This window comes from Pholcus phalangioides, unplaced genomic scaffold, assembly GCF_987345545.1.
Source record: "Pholcus phalangioides strain wild (caught in Gottingen) unplaced genomic scaffold, Ppha-v1.0 ptg000030l_1, whole genome shotgun sequence".
NCBI lineage: Eukaryota > Metazoa > Arthropoda > Arachnida > Araneae > Pholcidae > Pholcus > Pholcus phalangioides.
The window spans coordinates 1,229,027-1,244,410 of record NW_028301620.1 but is presented as its reverse complement, the minus strand read 5'-3'; the positions used below and the strand labels follow the sequence as shown (position 1 = coordinate 1,244,410).

The window sequence follows — 15,384 nt, the reverse complement described above, 5'->3', positions numbered from 1 at the left end:
GTGATTAGAATATTGCTGTGTTACATTAGCAAAATTTAAAGTAATTCAAAACTATTTCGGTTGCCATCTAATCTTGGAAAACCACCTTTATGAGTTCATACGATTGAAAGAAACACTTTCATTTGTTTTTGAGCATTTGTTAATTTTTGTAATAACTTGTAATAATGATAAAAATGAAAAAGACGACACCATGGGACCGTGTGCGTAAAAAGGTTCCGAGACCACCTGTTCGTGTTGGATCAATTGGTGTAAATAGTAATGAAAAATTAATATGACGCCGCAGTCACTGGAAATAAACCGTTAAATGCTCAATATTTTTTTCGAGCTGATAATTTTTTTATAGTCAATGATACGTATTGAAAGCAGGAAAAACCATTGAAAAATCTATTTCAAACTGTGTTGCTTGTTACTTACAGGGCCTTTTTGAAGAAGCGCAAAACCTCAAAAATCACACACAAAATAATAATAAATGTATTGAAGTATAATATTACTTCCAGAACATATAACTGCCTTTATTTGTGATTCAAGCTATAGTAAGAAAAAAATTCGGATTGTACCAACGTCAAGGTAAAAAAAGAAAAGAAAAAGAGATGCAAATTAAACATTTTTAAGTTAACAAAATCACAGAAATATGTTCTGCAGCAAACAAAGGGTTGCTGTCATTAATTGTGACATCTGCCAGCAATATAAAATGGATGGAATATGAACTTACCTTAAGTGCAAAGGCAATTTTGAATTTTATCTAGAAACTGGATGCAGTAATGAACGTTTGAAGGACTCTTTGCACATATGCAAAGATCCGTATTTACGAGTTAAAGGGGGAAAGATCACGTGCATTTCCGAGAAATTTTCTAAAGAGAAATCGCGATAAAATTAAGGAGTAATCTTTGCGACTAAAACCCAATTACAGTCCGCGAGTGCCTTAGTGGAATTAATTAATTCATGAAGAAAAATATAGTGAAAAAATCAAATGTAAGAAAACCACAAAAGAAATCGCAAGTTCTATTATTTTATTCAATAAGAATGATAATGAATATATTGCGGTCTTTTAGATTTCCCTCCCTTTTCATTCGGTCTTGACCTTACTATACGGATCGTCCCGAATTTCTTAAGAAAAACCAGGGTTTTACCCGGGGTTTTCGTCCAGTATTACCATAGCTCCCTTTTTTCCTCACTTAAAGAATATGATTTTACCATCTTTAATATTAGATAATTAAGCGTATCCGTAAGAAAATGAGTAAGTTTTGAGGCCCGAGAGTAAGAAAGAGAGAGAGAGAGAAAGTCATTTGATTTGGCCTTTGACTACGCAGGCGCATAATGTGATCTTTTTTGTTGTTTCCTGTCGTCGCTCGTTTTAAACGGAGACAAGTCGTCCGTCGGTCGGTCGGTCCTTCATTCATTCATTCACATTCATTTTGCGGTGGAAACATTCATTCGTGTGTGTGCGTGTGTGTATATAAAGCAGAAAAGTATCTTACTTTCTCTTGTGTGTGTACATACATGCGGTGTGGATGCTCACTCCGAGCTGTACGGAGAGATATTTTACGAGAAATGTGCCTTGGGAATTACGATTTCATCTCGGATAAGAAGATTTGTCAAGATTATTTCTAGCTTTTAACGTGAGTAAGAAAAATATTTTTACTGTAAAATATATATATATATATATATATATATATGTATGTATTTACTGCGATATATTTTTATCCCCTTAACTGTCGACGAAATCTTACACGATCCACTCCCCAGTGCGACCCGTTTCCGATCACAAAGAGTAAAGTATAAATACGCCCGTGGCAGTTAAGGGGTTAATGTAAATTAGCGTGTAAGGTATTTGAACAATTTATGGCGCGTTGAATGTGATTTGCCTTTATTAGTGCATCTGTTATTTGCATAAATGTGTTTTCATTTCCTGACCGGCCGACCGGGAAGTGCTCGATATTCGCTTTAATGGAATCAAATCCGAGGCCGAACAGATTGATTAATTTATTTATTTACGTGCACTTCTAGATGGTATGATTGTGTTACGGTAAATGTGATGACTCGGTTGTTATGCACTTACCGATATTCATGGTAAACTTTGATAAATCCATTATTTTTACCGGCGAATATGCATAATACCCGAGCGTCGTTGGTAAATAATAAGATAATGCATAGTATCGTTTGGGTGCTATGCATAATCCCCGGTAAAAGGGATTAATTTAGGGAAATTTGTCAAATTTACCAACGACGCTTGGGTACTATGCATAATCGCCGGAAAAAGTGGTAAATTTAGGGAAATTTATAAATAATGCATAATAACAAAGTGTTGTTGGTAAATCTGATAAATACTTGAAATTTATTGACTTTATCTGTCATTATGCATCATACCCTGGTGTAATGAATGAATCTGATAAATTTGAGTCTGGTATATGTGATGGAAATAGTCGGGAATCGATATAACGATAAAAAATTTTACAATCGTATCCTGGTATAATGATGCAATAAATGCATGAATAAATCATGTATAGTATGTCTTGTAATACAATTTATCATGTTTACCAACGACAACGCTTGGGTATAATCACCGGCAAAAGTGATAATTTTTTTAGTACTCATTTACTTTACTAACGACGCTTGGATAATACTCATAATCACCGGTAAAAGTAATAAATTTAGGAAAATTTATCAAACTTACCAAAATGTTCGGCGACTATGCATAATAACCTGATTTATAGCATTCACCCTAACATATATGTTGTTTGCATAAATGTGTTATCATTTCCTGATCAGTCGAACAGGAAGTGCTCATTATTCGCGTTAATTGAATCAACGCCGAGGTCGAACAGATCAATTAATTAATTTATTTACATGTACTCCTAAAAGACACGAATACACATTCATTGGGCATGGGAAAAAATACACATAAAGATGACTTGAGCTTGACTGATAAGAGCACTTATGTCACGAGCTATTATTTTGTCATCAAATTATATCGGAGTTTTGTGAAACTTTTCGATCGATGAGCGATAATTTCTGTAAAAAAATGAATGGAATGATGGTCGTGGCAGAAAAAGATGCCGAAATATTTGGATTTTTGTTCGATGACATCGTTGCCGATGATTTCAGACTTGAGGTGTAGTTCGGTGCAGATGGAAAAGCTCTTATCAGAAGCCCCGATAAGAGTTGAGCCCTGAGCAGACGTTGAGCTCAGTAAAAAAATTTTGCGGGCTTCTTTCGCGTTTTTAAAATATGTCTAGTACTTCTCGTCCACCCTGTACAACGAATTAGTGAAAATTATTCATCCCGTGACTTCTTCCAGACAGAACCAGATAATGAGGAGGTAGTTCTCTTTCACGAGATGAATAATTTTCACCAATTCGTTGTACAGGATGAACGCGAAGTCCTAGATACATTTTAAAAATGAATAACTAATCAACCATATTAAATTAAAAGGTGTGGTTTGCTCTAAAATACTCGTCATACGTAAGAGCAGTGTGGGTGCCCCAATAATTAATGAAAATACAACGCAATGCCCCTCTTCTCTCCCCTCCTGCGTACAGGCCTGAGCCCGTATATACGGGACGACTGGCTACACTTTCAGCCCTCTCATTTCTTTTCTTTATGTTGGCATGTCTATTTGGCAACCTTTTTTCAAACGGTGCCACTATTAAGAACATTTTTGATATTCCATCCATCCCTTGAAGAATCCAAAGTACAGATCATACTTCCGGCTTTTACGGGATATAATGCCTTCCACCTATCTTTTATCTATCATCTTGTTTCCATAATAATGCTCGTTTTGTCACTTTATGAGTCAAATTTTTTATCGCATTCGTGCACGTGCATCGATAAAACCAGATTTTATGTACAATATGTTGCCAATAGGCATTGCAATCTGAAGGCTAAGGGCACTGCCCCCCCCCCCCATCCAATAGTTCATGAATGTCGATCCATGGGGACGTCCTTGAATTTCATACTTATGAGACGTCCAGCGACCTAGCCTACCCATCAGATCCTTAGCTCTCTCTTTACGCTCTTGTTTTCAAAACGAAACTAAAACCCTTCCATGAAAATCATCTACAAGGCTGTCTTAATGCATGTGCCCGATGGCATCGTGATAATGAAATTGTTCCCATGATTTTAGAGAATAAGCATAATTATATACTTAATATATAAGTATAGTTATATACTATACTATAGATAAGTATAGTTATATACTATACTATAGATAAGTATAGTTATATAGATGGAGCTATTAAAACCGCCCGTGTATCTCATATAACTTTCCTTCAATGTGTGCTTTCGTGCGAATAAAATTATATATAAATGCTTATTTAAAAAGTGGTGATAATTTCACCCCATTTAATGAAAATTGTGAAGACATTGAAATTTTTACACGTTCCCCAATCAACAAGTAGTCAATGAGTAAAAATTTATGCTATTTTTTTACATTGAAAGAAATTCACTTCGTAACTTTCTTCGAAAAGGAAGTAAATTCATCGAGATATTGATAATTAAATATCGTTTTCATCAATTTTATGATAAAAATATCTAAAACTTGCAAGTTATGTTCCAGTTTATTCTAAAGAAATTCCACAAAAAAAGAAATTTAAAATTTTTTTCCCAATACCGTCAAAGACGAAGAAATCTTGATTCATGCATAGGATCGATTTGATTCAAAACTTGGGACTATTATCGGAAAAAAAATTTAGGACTACACATATGTGTACAGTCTTCTATCACAGTGACCACAGATCTGGAAATGAAAATAGCTAAATAAATAAATATATAAAATAAGACTGAAGAAAACAATACAATAAAAAATAACTGAGAGACTCTGAAGTCTGTAGAGCCCATGTACGGTTTAACAGAAAAGTACGATTTAAAAAAATACGTATTTTATACGATTTTACATAAAGTTACTGCGAAAGAAGTGGATTTTACAAATAATCATTCGCCTCCATGGAATTCCGATCTCGTCGATAATGTTATTTAGAAATCCCGGCTTGGTTATCGAAAATTAGCATAAATCTAAAGAGAGACGTGCCTCGAAAGATTGGCGAAATGTCAAGATGCCATTTTCGAGGCGTATCTCGAGGAGTTTCCGTCCGAATCGGTTCATCATCCGTATTCCACAGATAAACAGGTCGAAAATGCATTTGATGATAAATCGGTCGTCACTATCTCTCTTTTCCGATCAGTCTATGAGTTTTTATTTTCTCGGTATTGACTGGAATGCGGACAGTCATTTTACTTTTCGTCTTTTTCCAATCGGTGTCCTCACAGTTAACCTCTATTTTTCCAACCTCATTAGATAATCCGAACTATCTTTCTTCTTATTACAAACTCTTCGGTTGTCGTTGAGAACATTTTATCTGTGGTCAATCGCTGATTGCAACTTGTACTTGATACTGAATATAATAATAGTTTACGAGTTTTTATTTACTTATTTTATTTCACGTTTTTGGGAATGAGATAAGAATTTTCTGCGAATCCTGGAGTCTTTTTCTGATATATTTAGAGTAGAGTGACACCTATTCGTTGGGAATCAGGGCCCACGTTCAATGATATTATTACAGGGAATAACTCTCCTAACCGATCGCATTGTATCGTGGGGTGCACCATGTCTCTTTGGTGCGAGTGCGGGAAATTCATCGACAAAAATTCACCACCGGAAAATTCACCGCCACGCAATTGACCGAAAGGAAAATTTACCACAGGAAAAATTCCACAACACGCAACTTACTGACATGAAAATTCACCGAAAAACAATTCATCGACAAAGTGACATAGTCAGTGAGTGGGTGAGCACAAGTAAGTGATTCATCAAGGCAAATCAGGAAGCTAGTGAGTGAGCAAACGAGCGAGGTGAGAAAATGAGCGAGTGAGTAAGTCTCTCTTCCTCCCTAATACGGTCAGGCAATCACTCGGTGACTCGCTTATTCACCCGGTCACTAACTCACTCTGTCACCCACCCAATCAGTTGATCATTTATACGGTCACTCGCCCAATCAGTTGACCACTTATACGGCCGCTCAATCAACCACCCACTTACTCGGTCGTTCATACTAGCTCTCACTCGGCTGCTTATGCTATGTGAGAGAGAAGTGGTTATTCACTCCCCCACTGACTCATAAAGTTACTCGGTCGTTCATACTGTCATTCATCGTCATTCATTCGATCACTTATGTGTGTGCGCTCACGGTTACTCTATCCCCTCACTCACTCATAAAGTTGATGTCGCTCATACGCTCACTCACATACCTATTCATTCACTTGCTCAATCACTCGGTCACTCACTCACTGGTGACGAACTATTGTAGGTAAAATTTCCCAGCAGTGATTTTTCCGTCGATCAATTGTTTGCCGGTGAATTTTCCTGTAGGTAAATTGCGTAGCGGTAATTTTCCGTAAATCTCTATGGCAATCACTGTGATTGAGCGAGAAGGCTCCGATGATATCGCCAATCTAGAATTTTGTTCAATGGTAATTTCTATGAAGCATTTTGCATGGACGGCGGTCACTCAGAGACGCGTTCTGTTAAAATCATTGTCTAGCGGTACATAAACATAACCTTGATCGAAGATCTCTCGGTTAATCTCTGATCACCGTCCGATAAACGCTTCATTTATTTACATTTATCTGTCGCTAAAGTCGATTAAATTTCTTTTATTCTGGTGCTCGCATAAATAGTTCTCTCGAACTTATCTTTCGTAATGATTATCGAGTCGGTGATGTAAGAATATTTTTTCTCATATAGACTATTGTATCGAAACGATTCATTACTTTTCCGCATCCGAAGATAAATTTGAAATGACTCAAATAAAATGATTCTTGCACATTTTACGTTTGTTCTAAAAGCATGTTTCGTGCAATGAATAGCGTACGTTCACTTTCAATGACGATCTCATTTGACGCCATAATTATGACGTTTCTTTAGTCTCAGATCAATAGTTTATTATCATGAATCAAACACAAAATACAAATACAACGCCATAACAGGCAAAATGCCCAACGAGGTGGCTGAGAAAAAGATGCCCATAAAAATATGGATGTCATATATTTAAAAAATACAGCAACCCAATTAAAAATGCAATTAACAAAATGTATGAACAATATATACACGTGATAAATATCATACAATGCCCATAAAGAATACTTATGGTTGTCTTATTCTAAGTATGGATAGCTTCTCGATTTACCCCAACGTGTTTATCGTATTTCTTTTTAAACGTGTCAATTGTGTTACAATTTACTACCTCCGGGGGCAAGCTATTCCATTTATTAACAACCCTATTAGAGAAAAATTCCCTGCAGCACCATAGCCTTGCAATTGTCCCTCACCAATCGATACTGGTGTCCCCTTGTAAAAGCAGTCGATTGGCGGTGTATTAAAAGTTCATGGTCCATCCTGTTCACCCTATTGAAAATTTTGAACACTTCGATCATATCTACTCGACACCTGCGTTCATCCAATGTAAACATATTCAAAAAATGAAGTCTCTCTTCATAACTGAAGCTCCGTGTGCCAATAAGTACATGCGTAGCTCTTCTCTGCACCCGTTCAACCAAGTCTATGTCCCTCAACAACAGGCAAATTTCCCAGCGATATGGGCAACGTCATGCAAAACAGAGGATAGTTTTGTCCTAATTGCTTCCATTCACATACCACACCAACAGATATTAATCGGTGTTTAAAACTCCCGCTAACCTTCCTTCCAAAAGATCAAAATTGATTCTTTGAAAATAAGGAACCACTCCTGTGTTATCAGCTTTAACTGAAGAAAAGTTGCAGAGAAAACACTAACGACACGATGATCACACACACACTAGAAAAAACTCGTCCCCCCACCGAAACATGTTCAACAAGACCCTCGGAACTAGTGATAACCAGTTATGAAATAGAAGTACTCTTAGTGACTTCTGATGCCTGTAATACAAAAAAATGATCGAAACGATAGAAAAAGGATTCTTACATTAACCATCACATGAAACAAGCAACTTCACTCTACTGGCCCCGATGGGATCCAAATTTTGAGCAGATGAAATTTCTATACGTCTCACTGGAAACGTCTGACCTACCATCTGACTGGAAAATTAATAAGATAGTTCCCATCCACCAAACAGGTTAATTGTTCCACCCTCCTTAATTATAGACCTATCGCAATCACCTCCTCTTGCTGCAAGCCCTTTGAACGAATAGTTGCCAAGGAAATCCGTACCCACTTCGATTCGATTAATTTTTCTTCCCCAACCAACATGGATTTAGATCATCGTTATCTGCATACACCCAGTTAACACTTTTCATACATGACTTAACAAACACCATTGACAAAAAATAACTGACTAATAAATAAATAATTTGGTGGAATAACCTACCACCAAATATTGTAGATTGTACTACGATGTCTGAATTTTCTCGTAACATTAATCGTCATTTTCGTCATACGTAACTTCAGCATCCTCTTGTATAGGCCTCGGCCAAACAAAAATAAATAAATAAATAAATAAAGCATGCCCTTTTCAAATTAAGATTTACTACGTCGAAATAAAAGTGGCGAAAAGTTAATCAATCTAAAAATACAATTTAATTAAATTCTTTAATTAATCATTTTTATTTATCAAGAAATCATGGACAAATATGAGAACACACAGAAAGAGACCAAAGAGAAAGAACTCTACGATGAGAAAATTGTATCAACGAAATGGACTTTCGTAATGCCTACTTGTTTTCCCAAGTTCAAGGTGAAAACGACGACCAAAAAAAGCAGATGGAAATAACTCTTTTTTTTATTTATACGCCTCGAATTCGGAACGTAATTGAATTTCTCACGAAATCTTTGATGTCGTTTTCGCATACAAATACTTTCCTTTTTTGTTGTTTTCCAAACGAAATCTGCATTTACAATTATTGTGCGTCAGACACGAAACTGAGTCAGAAAAAAAAGAACACTTGTCCAACTCGCAATGCGTTTTGCATAAAACGATCGATCAAAAAATAATGCGTTATTTCTCCCCTTCGTGAAAGATGCTTGATATCACCCTCGGGTGTTTAGCGGAACAAATCGGATATTTCAATCTTATGTAACAAACCGGTGTGCCATTTTCGTGTAAGTGACGAGAATTAAACGGAAGCCTATACTAATTGGTTCGAAAAGCACAACTCTTTTTCCCCTTTTGGAGCCACGAAAAAAAGAATATAAAAAGCAGTTTAAAAAGCAAAAGGTCTTGACCCTGCCCTTCCTAACAATAATAATAAAGGGCGCGATATATCGAGAGTATCTTTATGTAAGCGTGAGAAGTTATCGCGGTGCAGAGCGAACTTTCCATTCGTGCGTAATTATCGCCATCGTTCTTCCGATATCATTATTACATCATCATCACTGTCATAATTGTAGAAGCATTTTCCTGTCTCTCTCGCCCATTAGACTTATCTCGCGTGTGTCTGTCTGTGTCTGTGACACGGAATGATTGATGACACTTGAGAAGGAGTTATATAACGTGTCACAATTAAAACATGACGTCCGTCGCAGTATCTTTTTGAGCCTCACTCGACTGCTGGAAATATCCGTCTCTTAACAATATATACAAATAGATGCTCGGAGGCTGTAATAAGCAAATGCCAAAAAAGATGACTGAAAAATGGAAAAAAGATGTCCATCGTAAATATGGATATCAATTATAACTGAAATATATTCACCAAATATAAAAATAATAATAACAGCGATGACTAAAGAAACACGAGGAAAAGAAAATTCACTGCTCGTAAATTTCATCGTTTCTCATCCTCATCATTTGCGCAAGTTTCTGTAATGGCTGTCAAATCTACTTTTGCCACTACTTGCCTGTTGCAACCTTTGTTGGCATGTGAATGTATTCGCCATACTGGGGGCACCCCGGAGCATTTATTTGTATTGCAATTTGTATTTATTATATTCGTATTCAGAGGCGGCATGAGACAAAATCTCTACCCGTGCGGAACCTATTTTTGGCGCCCCCACCGATCTCCTCCCAATTAACCCTCATCAATTCCTAACAGAAAACAAACCGTTTTTTTCAAAAAAAATTATTTTCACTCTTTCACCTTGGATTTGGTGCCCCTACTTGAGCGAAGAGAAAATCTGGTATTTGGCGTTCCTTCAGAGCGCGCCCCCACGCGGTCGTAAGTGCAAGGACCCAAGAGCCAACCCTGTTCGTATTTGTGCAAAGGTAAGGATAGAATACAGTGGTCTAAGAATGTTTATCGTCTCGATTTTCCAGAAAAAAAACATAATGTTTCTTTTTAAACGTCTTATGAGTATGGTGCAATGTATGGCAACGGATTATTTCACGTATTCACAATCATTTTAGAATGAAATACCCCATGACAAACCAACTTGGAATTGTCTATAACCGCTCCCTTGTGGAAGCACTCGATTGATGGAACATTAATAACTTATGATCCATCTACACCAGTGATACCCAACGTGGGCGTTAACGCCTCCTGGGGGAGGGAGCGATGGAATGTTCCCGGGTAGCGGTAGAAGCTACAGGTATAACATAAGATCCTATGGGTTAGATTGCGTTGGGGGGGGGGCGATGGTAGAAAAAAATTTCTGAAGAAGGGGCGATGGGACGAAAAAGGTTGGGAAACTATTTGCTCTAGAGAATAAAATATTTCCAAAAAACCAATCAAGAGGTTTCATTATTTATAATCATCACAACCATGATCCCACAAGGGTGGGGCTGACATGGTTCCAGTCCTGGAGCCCGGGACAATTCTCACCATTTTTTGTCTTTTTCACGCCATGAATTCAATATAGTAGGGCCCGCGTGAAAAGTCTGACCTGGGGCCAACCAAAGATCCCATTCTAGGGGCCTTGCTCTAGGATGTGGGGCCATAATTACGACACAGAAGAAAACCTCCCGTACAAGGAATCTGACATTCCTGAACAGAAATAATCGTGATGCTAGTCATTGTGAATCATAGAGTGTTCAACCGAGTTGTCGGTGAATATCTTCTGGGTGCGAAATCAAGAATACATCGTCAATAGTTTATGTGAGTACCATTAATCTCCCCCCCCCCCCAAGAGTGAGTATAAATGACACTATAGATTCATTATAGAGGAGACCACCAAATATCTCAGAGCCTGGCTCTGGGTTGTGGGTAGGGGTAAGTACCGAGATTCTCGCAGGGAAAGGAAAAAATTTACTCCTGCATTAAAATGCCCTCTCACTTTTTTTCAGATAATGGTCGCATGAGCTTTTATTTCACCTGCACAGAATTTTGATATCTCCCTGTGATGAATTAAAATGCTACCCTATACAGTATAGGGAATTTTTCTCTGCTCAGCAACAAATAACTCTGTGTACAGGGAAGCAATTTTGGTCACTTTCAGACTCTAAACATCCATACTTTGCAAACATATTCACCATGAAAAAATGTTGCCTTTATTTGTTACTTTTTGTCCGTGACCAATAAACGAGTAAAATTAAAATTTTGTCAGTAAAAATGTGCCTTCTGGAAAATATTGAAAATAAGTATATATACTGTATCTATATTATATTGCCTGTAAAAAAAAAACAATGTTGAACTAGAACTTCTTAAGTAGAAACATAACTTAAGTAGAACTACTGCTGTGCCCCCTATCAAATTAAAAATGCAACTGTTGTGATGCTTCGATTAAAATTGAGATGACCGGTTTTTGATTAATGCGTCGCATAGAAAAAACAAATATAGTGTGATATTAATAAATATCTTTTGAACAATAATATCAGTTGAATTGCCAAGTTTGCTTCGAAATTTAAACAGTTGCGGGTTGTATGTGGTAAATTAATATTAGTAAAATGAGCAAGAGTTAACATTTCGATGCTATTCATAAGTGTATATATCTTTCGCAGTTTACCGCACACAAACAACAACTGTTAAAATTTTTACTCAAATTTGACAATTCATCTGATGTTATTGCTGAAAAAATATTTATCAATATCATACCATATTCACTTTTTCTATGCGGCGCATTAATCAAAAATCAATCATTTCAATTTCAATCGAAAAATCACAACAATTGCATTTTTTATTTCAGTGGTGTCAGCAGTAGTTAGAACTACTGTTTCTTGCATATAATACATACTATTCAGAATTATTATTCAATTTCCCCTTGCCACATTTTACTGGCAAACCGTTTATTCTAGAGGCCTACTTCCAATTCGATAAATTATCCACATAACGTGCAGAACTCACATACACCATTTATGTTGTGCAAGGGGTTGCATAGTTATCAAAATTTTAAGAAAATGACTTTTTATACGGGCACCCTGTCCTCAAAACCCCGATTAAAAAGTTGTTGCCCTGCCTGTCCTGAGGCCAACAAAAATATTCCATGTTTCTAAGTGTAATATTCACAGAGCTATTTAAATTCGATAAAAAATCGAGGGAAAGTTTGGGGAAAAAACAGGATAAAAACTAACGGAAAACGCTTCTTTCCCTGATTTATGCTGTTCTTTCAATCTGCTGATTTTTTTTTAGACACTATCTCGTTAAAACTCAAAATAAAAAAAGCTTTGCGAGTATAAATAGCAAAAAGCTTTTCTTCTTTGAAAGCTCTCCGGGTTCCGAGATTTTTGAGGGTTCCGTGGAATTTGATCATGAGGAACTCCAAAAAAACTGTCACGAAAACCCAGGGTTCCGCGGAACACCAGTAGGAAACCCAAGTTCTAGAGTACCGCTTTTCTGCCTCGTGGATCAATCTATATCCTTAAAATACATTTTTTTGGCAACTCCAATATTCATTTCGAAAACTTCACCAAAACGCAACAAGTCGATCGTTTTCAAGGTGTCGCTGCGGTTGAAGGGAACCCAAACTATGCCAGATGCGAAGCAGCGATGAAAAATCAATAAATGGACTGTTACGTTGCATCATACAACGATCGGAAAGAACGAAAACTTCCTTGCTTCGTCTGATATAGAATATTTATCTGCATTATAAGATCTGATAGAGCTTTAGACGAGTGTGTCGATATAGGGTTCATTCGCTCCATGCGTCATTTTATACAATGAGTCACGAATTTAACTTGTTGCTGAAAGTATTACTGGTGTTGTGTGAATGAATCGTTTCCCGAAGTAAACTTTCCAACTTGTAAAGGAACGGAGTTCTCTTTAATTCGTTCTAACTTCAGTTGCGAAAAAATCTATCGGCATATGATGCAGTACTAATCGGTCTGCGAAAAGTCGTTTCGTTTTCAAAACAAGAGCGTAACAACTCCGGTTCCCAAACTGTTTTGTTAATAAGTTAACGGGCGTATAATGCCCAAGTTTGTGTACAGGGTGTCAAATGAATTCGTAAATAGTTTAAAAAATGTTAAAAATGGAAGGAATTGTTATATTTGAATGCTGTTGGCGATAAAGTTATTCTCACGAAGACAGATTTTTTTGGTACAGAAAAAAAAAATTAGTTAAAATTTTGGTCTATAGAAGGTGCTGCTTTTAAGTCTGGTAGAAATGATTAGAACTGAACCTTTTTTCAATCCCTTTTATGTGAGAAACGTTCGTAAAGCTTCAGCCGGCGATTCGTGACTCGGGTAGAACGGCTTAATCAAAAGTAAAAAAAATCAATTCCAATGCAACATCACAATGACAAACCTTAAGTAAGCGCCAGTAACAGGAAAATTCAGAAATTAGCTGTTAATCGTGCACCATGCATTTTATAGGACTCTGATTTGCATATTTACAGTGATTTGCTTTCGTGCAGCTTCATCTATCGACAAAAATTTGTATTTTTTCTCTCTGTACCAAGAAATAAATTTCCCTTCGCGAGAACAACTTTCCGCAAACCGGATTCAAATTTAACGGTGCCTTCACTTTTTATGAATTTTCAAACTATTTACGGTATATTTTGTACTTTGAAACAGTGTTTGTTCTTCAATCGACGGACCAGTGCCGGTCCACAAATCGTTTTAAAAATGTGTAGGGGGGGCCTAACTATATCATATTTTTATTTGATTTTATCGTCAGTCGGTACGCAAATTATTTTCCCTGTTTATACTGTATATTTTTTGTGGTTCACAAATCAAATGCATAGACAAAGGGACTCAGCCAAGTTGTCTTCCTGGTGGGTTGACGTACCACGGTCCCCTTACGTACCACTTCTAAAAGAACAACCCGGGGGCCAAGGTGAAAAATTCCGTAATAATCGGCAGCGATTCATTCGATGCCAAAAGCCCGTACGTGACAAATCCGCAAAAAAATTATTAAAAATGATAACATTCGGCTACTCATCACCTCTCGCGGTTCTTGGCGATATCTATAAAGAACTTCTTTTGCTTTCTTTCCTCCAGATTTTTTTGTCTCTGCTGTACCTTATGACGCCACTCTTACACTCTGGGGGGGGGGGGGTTGTGGGATTTTTAAATTCGTTCTTGGCCTCTATTGCCGTTCACAATATAAATGAACTAAGCGAGCACATTTACAGATCACTTTTGGGAGTCGCGACATTTTTACAGATTACTTTTGAGAGTCGCGACATATGGCAAATCACTTAGCGCTCATGTGGCACAGTTCCACATGACTCAAGTGGGCCGTGGATTTGGGGGGGGGGCATTCAAATACCACCTTAGCGACACGCGGCATATTTACAGATAACTCGAGTGACCCATTTCATTTTCATTTCATTCCGTGCACCGCCCAGGCTCTATCGACCATTGTCAATTTTAGCCATTGCCCGGATGAGGGGCTGGGCACTCGAGTGACCCACGGAACAGTTCCAGAGCACTTAAGCAGTCCGCAACACATTTCCAAATCAATTGAGTGATTCCCGGCACACAGATCACTCAAGTGGCCCGCGACATGTTTTCGTACCAATGAAGTGGCCCCGCACTCTCAAAAAGGGTGAGCACCCTTGTTTTACGCCGGGGGAGGAGGGAAAGTCTTCAAACTTTCTTGAGTCGCGAGCACTGCATGTGCCTATCATCAAACGAAAACCACCTCCAACGACAACTTTGACTCAAGTATGCCTTAAACAGACATTTTAATTGTAATCCATGTGTAGAATTTTTGAAGCGTTGATCGAGTGATCGTGAGCACGAAATAGTACACGAGCATTGAGCACTCTTGGTGCTCTCGAGCAACAGGTTGAAGATGGCTGTTCTAAGCTCTTAGATCGAATATTCACTCAGATTGAAGCATTTTATTTGCGGATATTATTATATGGACAACTCACCAACCAGTCGAGACACTTGTGACTTGACCGCAGTTGATTTCCGTATTTTGTCAACCGAAAACTTCCATTGAAAAAGAAAAATGAATTAATATTACGGTGCCTCTAGTCACGTAAATTTACCTTACATACATTAGTGTTCATTCTATAAATCACAGAGCGATTAATTGAGTTAATAGAGCAGTTGGACATCACATGGATGATAATAAAA

At 37.3% G+C, this 15,384-nt stretch overlaps 1 protein-coding gene across 1 annotated transcript in view; it reads left to right on the top strand.

Moving 5' to 3' along the window:
* Positions 1–1,334: 1,334 nt before the first annotated feature.
* The window catches only part of LOC149067424 (lysosomal cholesterol signaling protein-like), an 89,091-nt gene continuing 75,041 nt past the window's right edge, over positions 1,335–15,384 (top strand). Inside the window, exon 1 of the mRNA XM_089252657.1 lies at positions 1,335–1,619. The gene's annotated coding sequence lies outside the window, so the exon portion shown is untranslated. The remainder of the gene's footprint in view (positions 1,620–15,384) is intronic.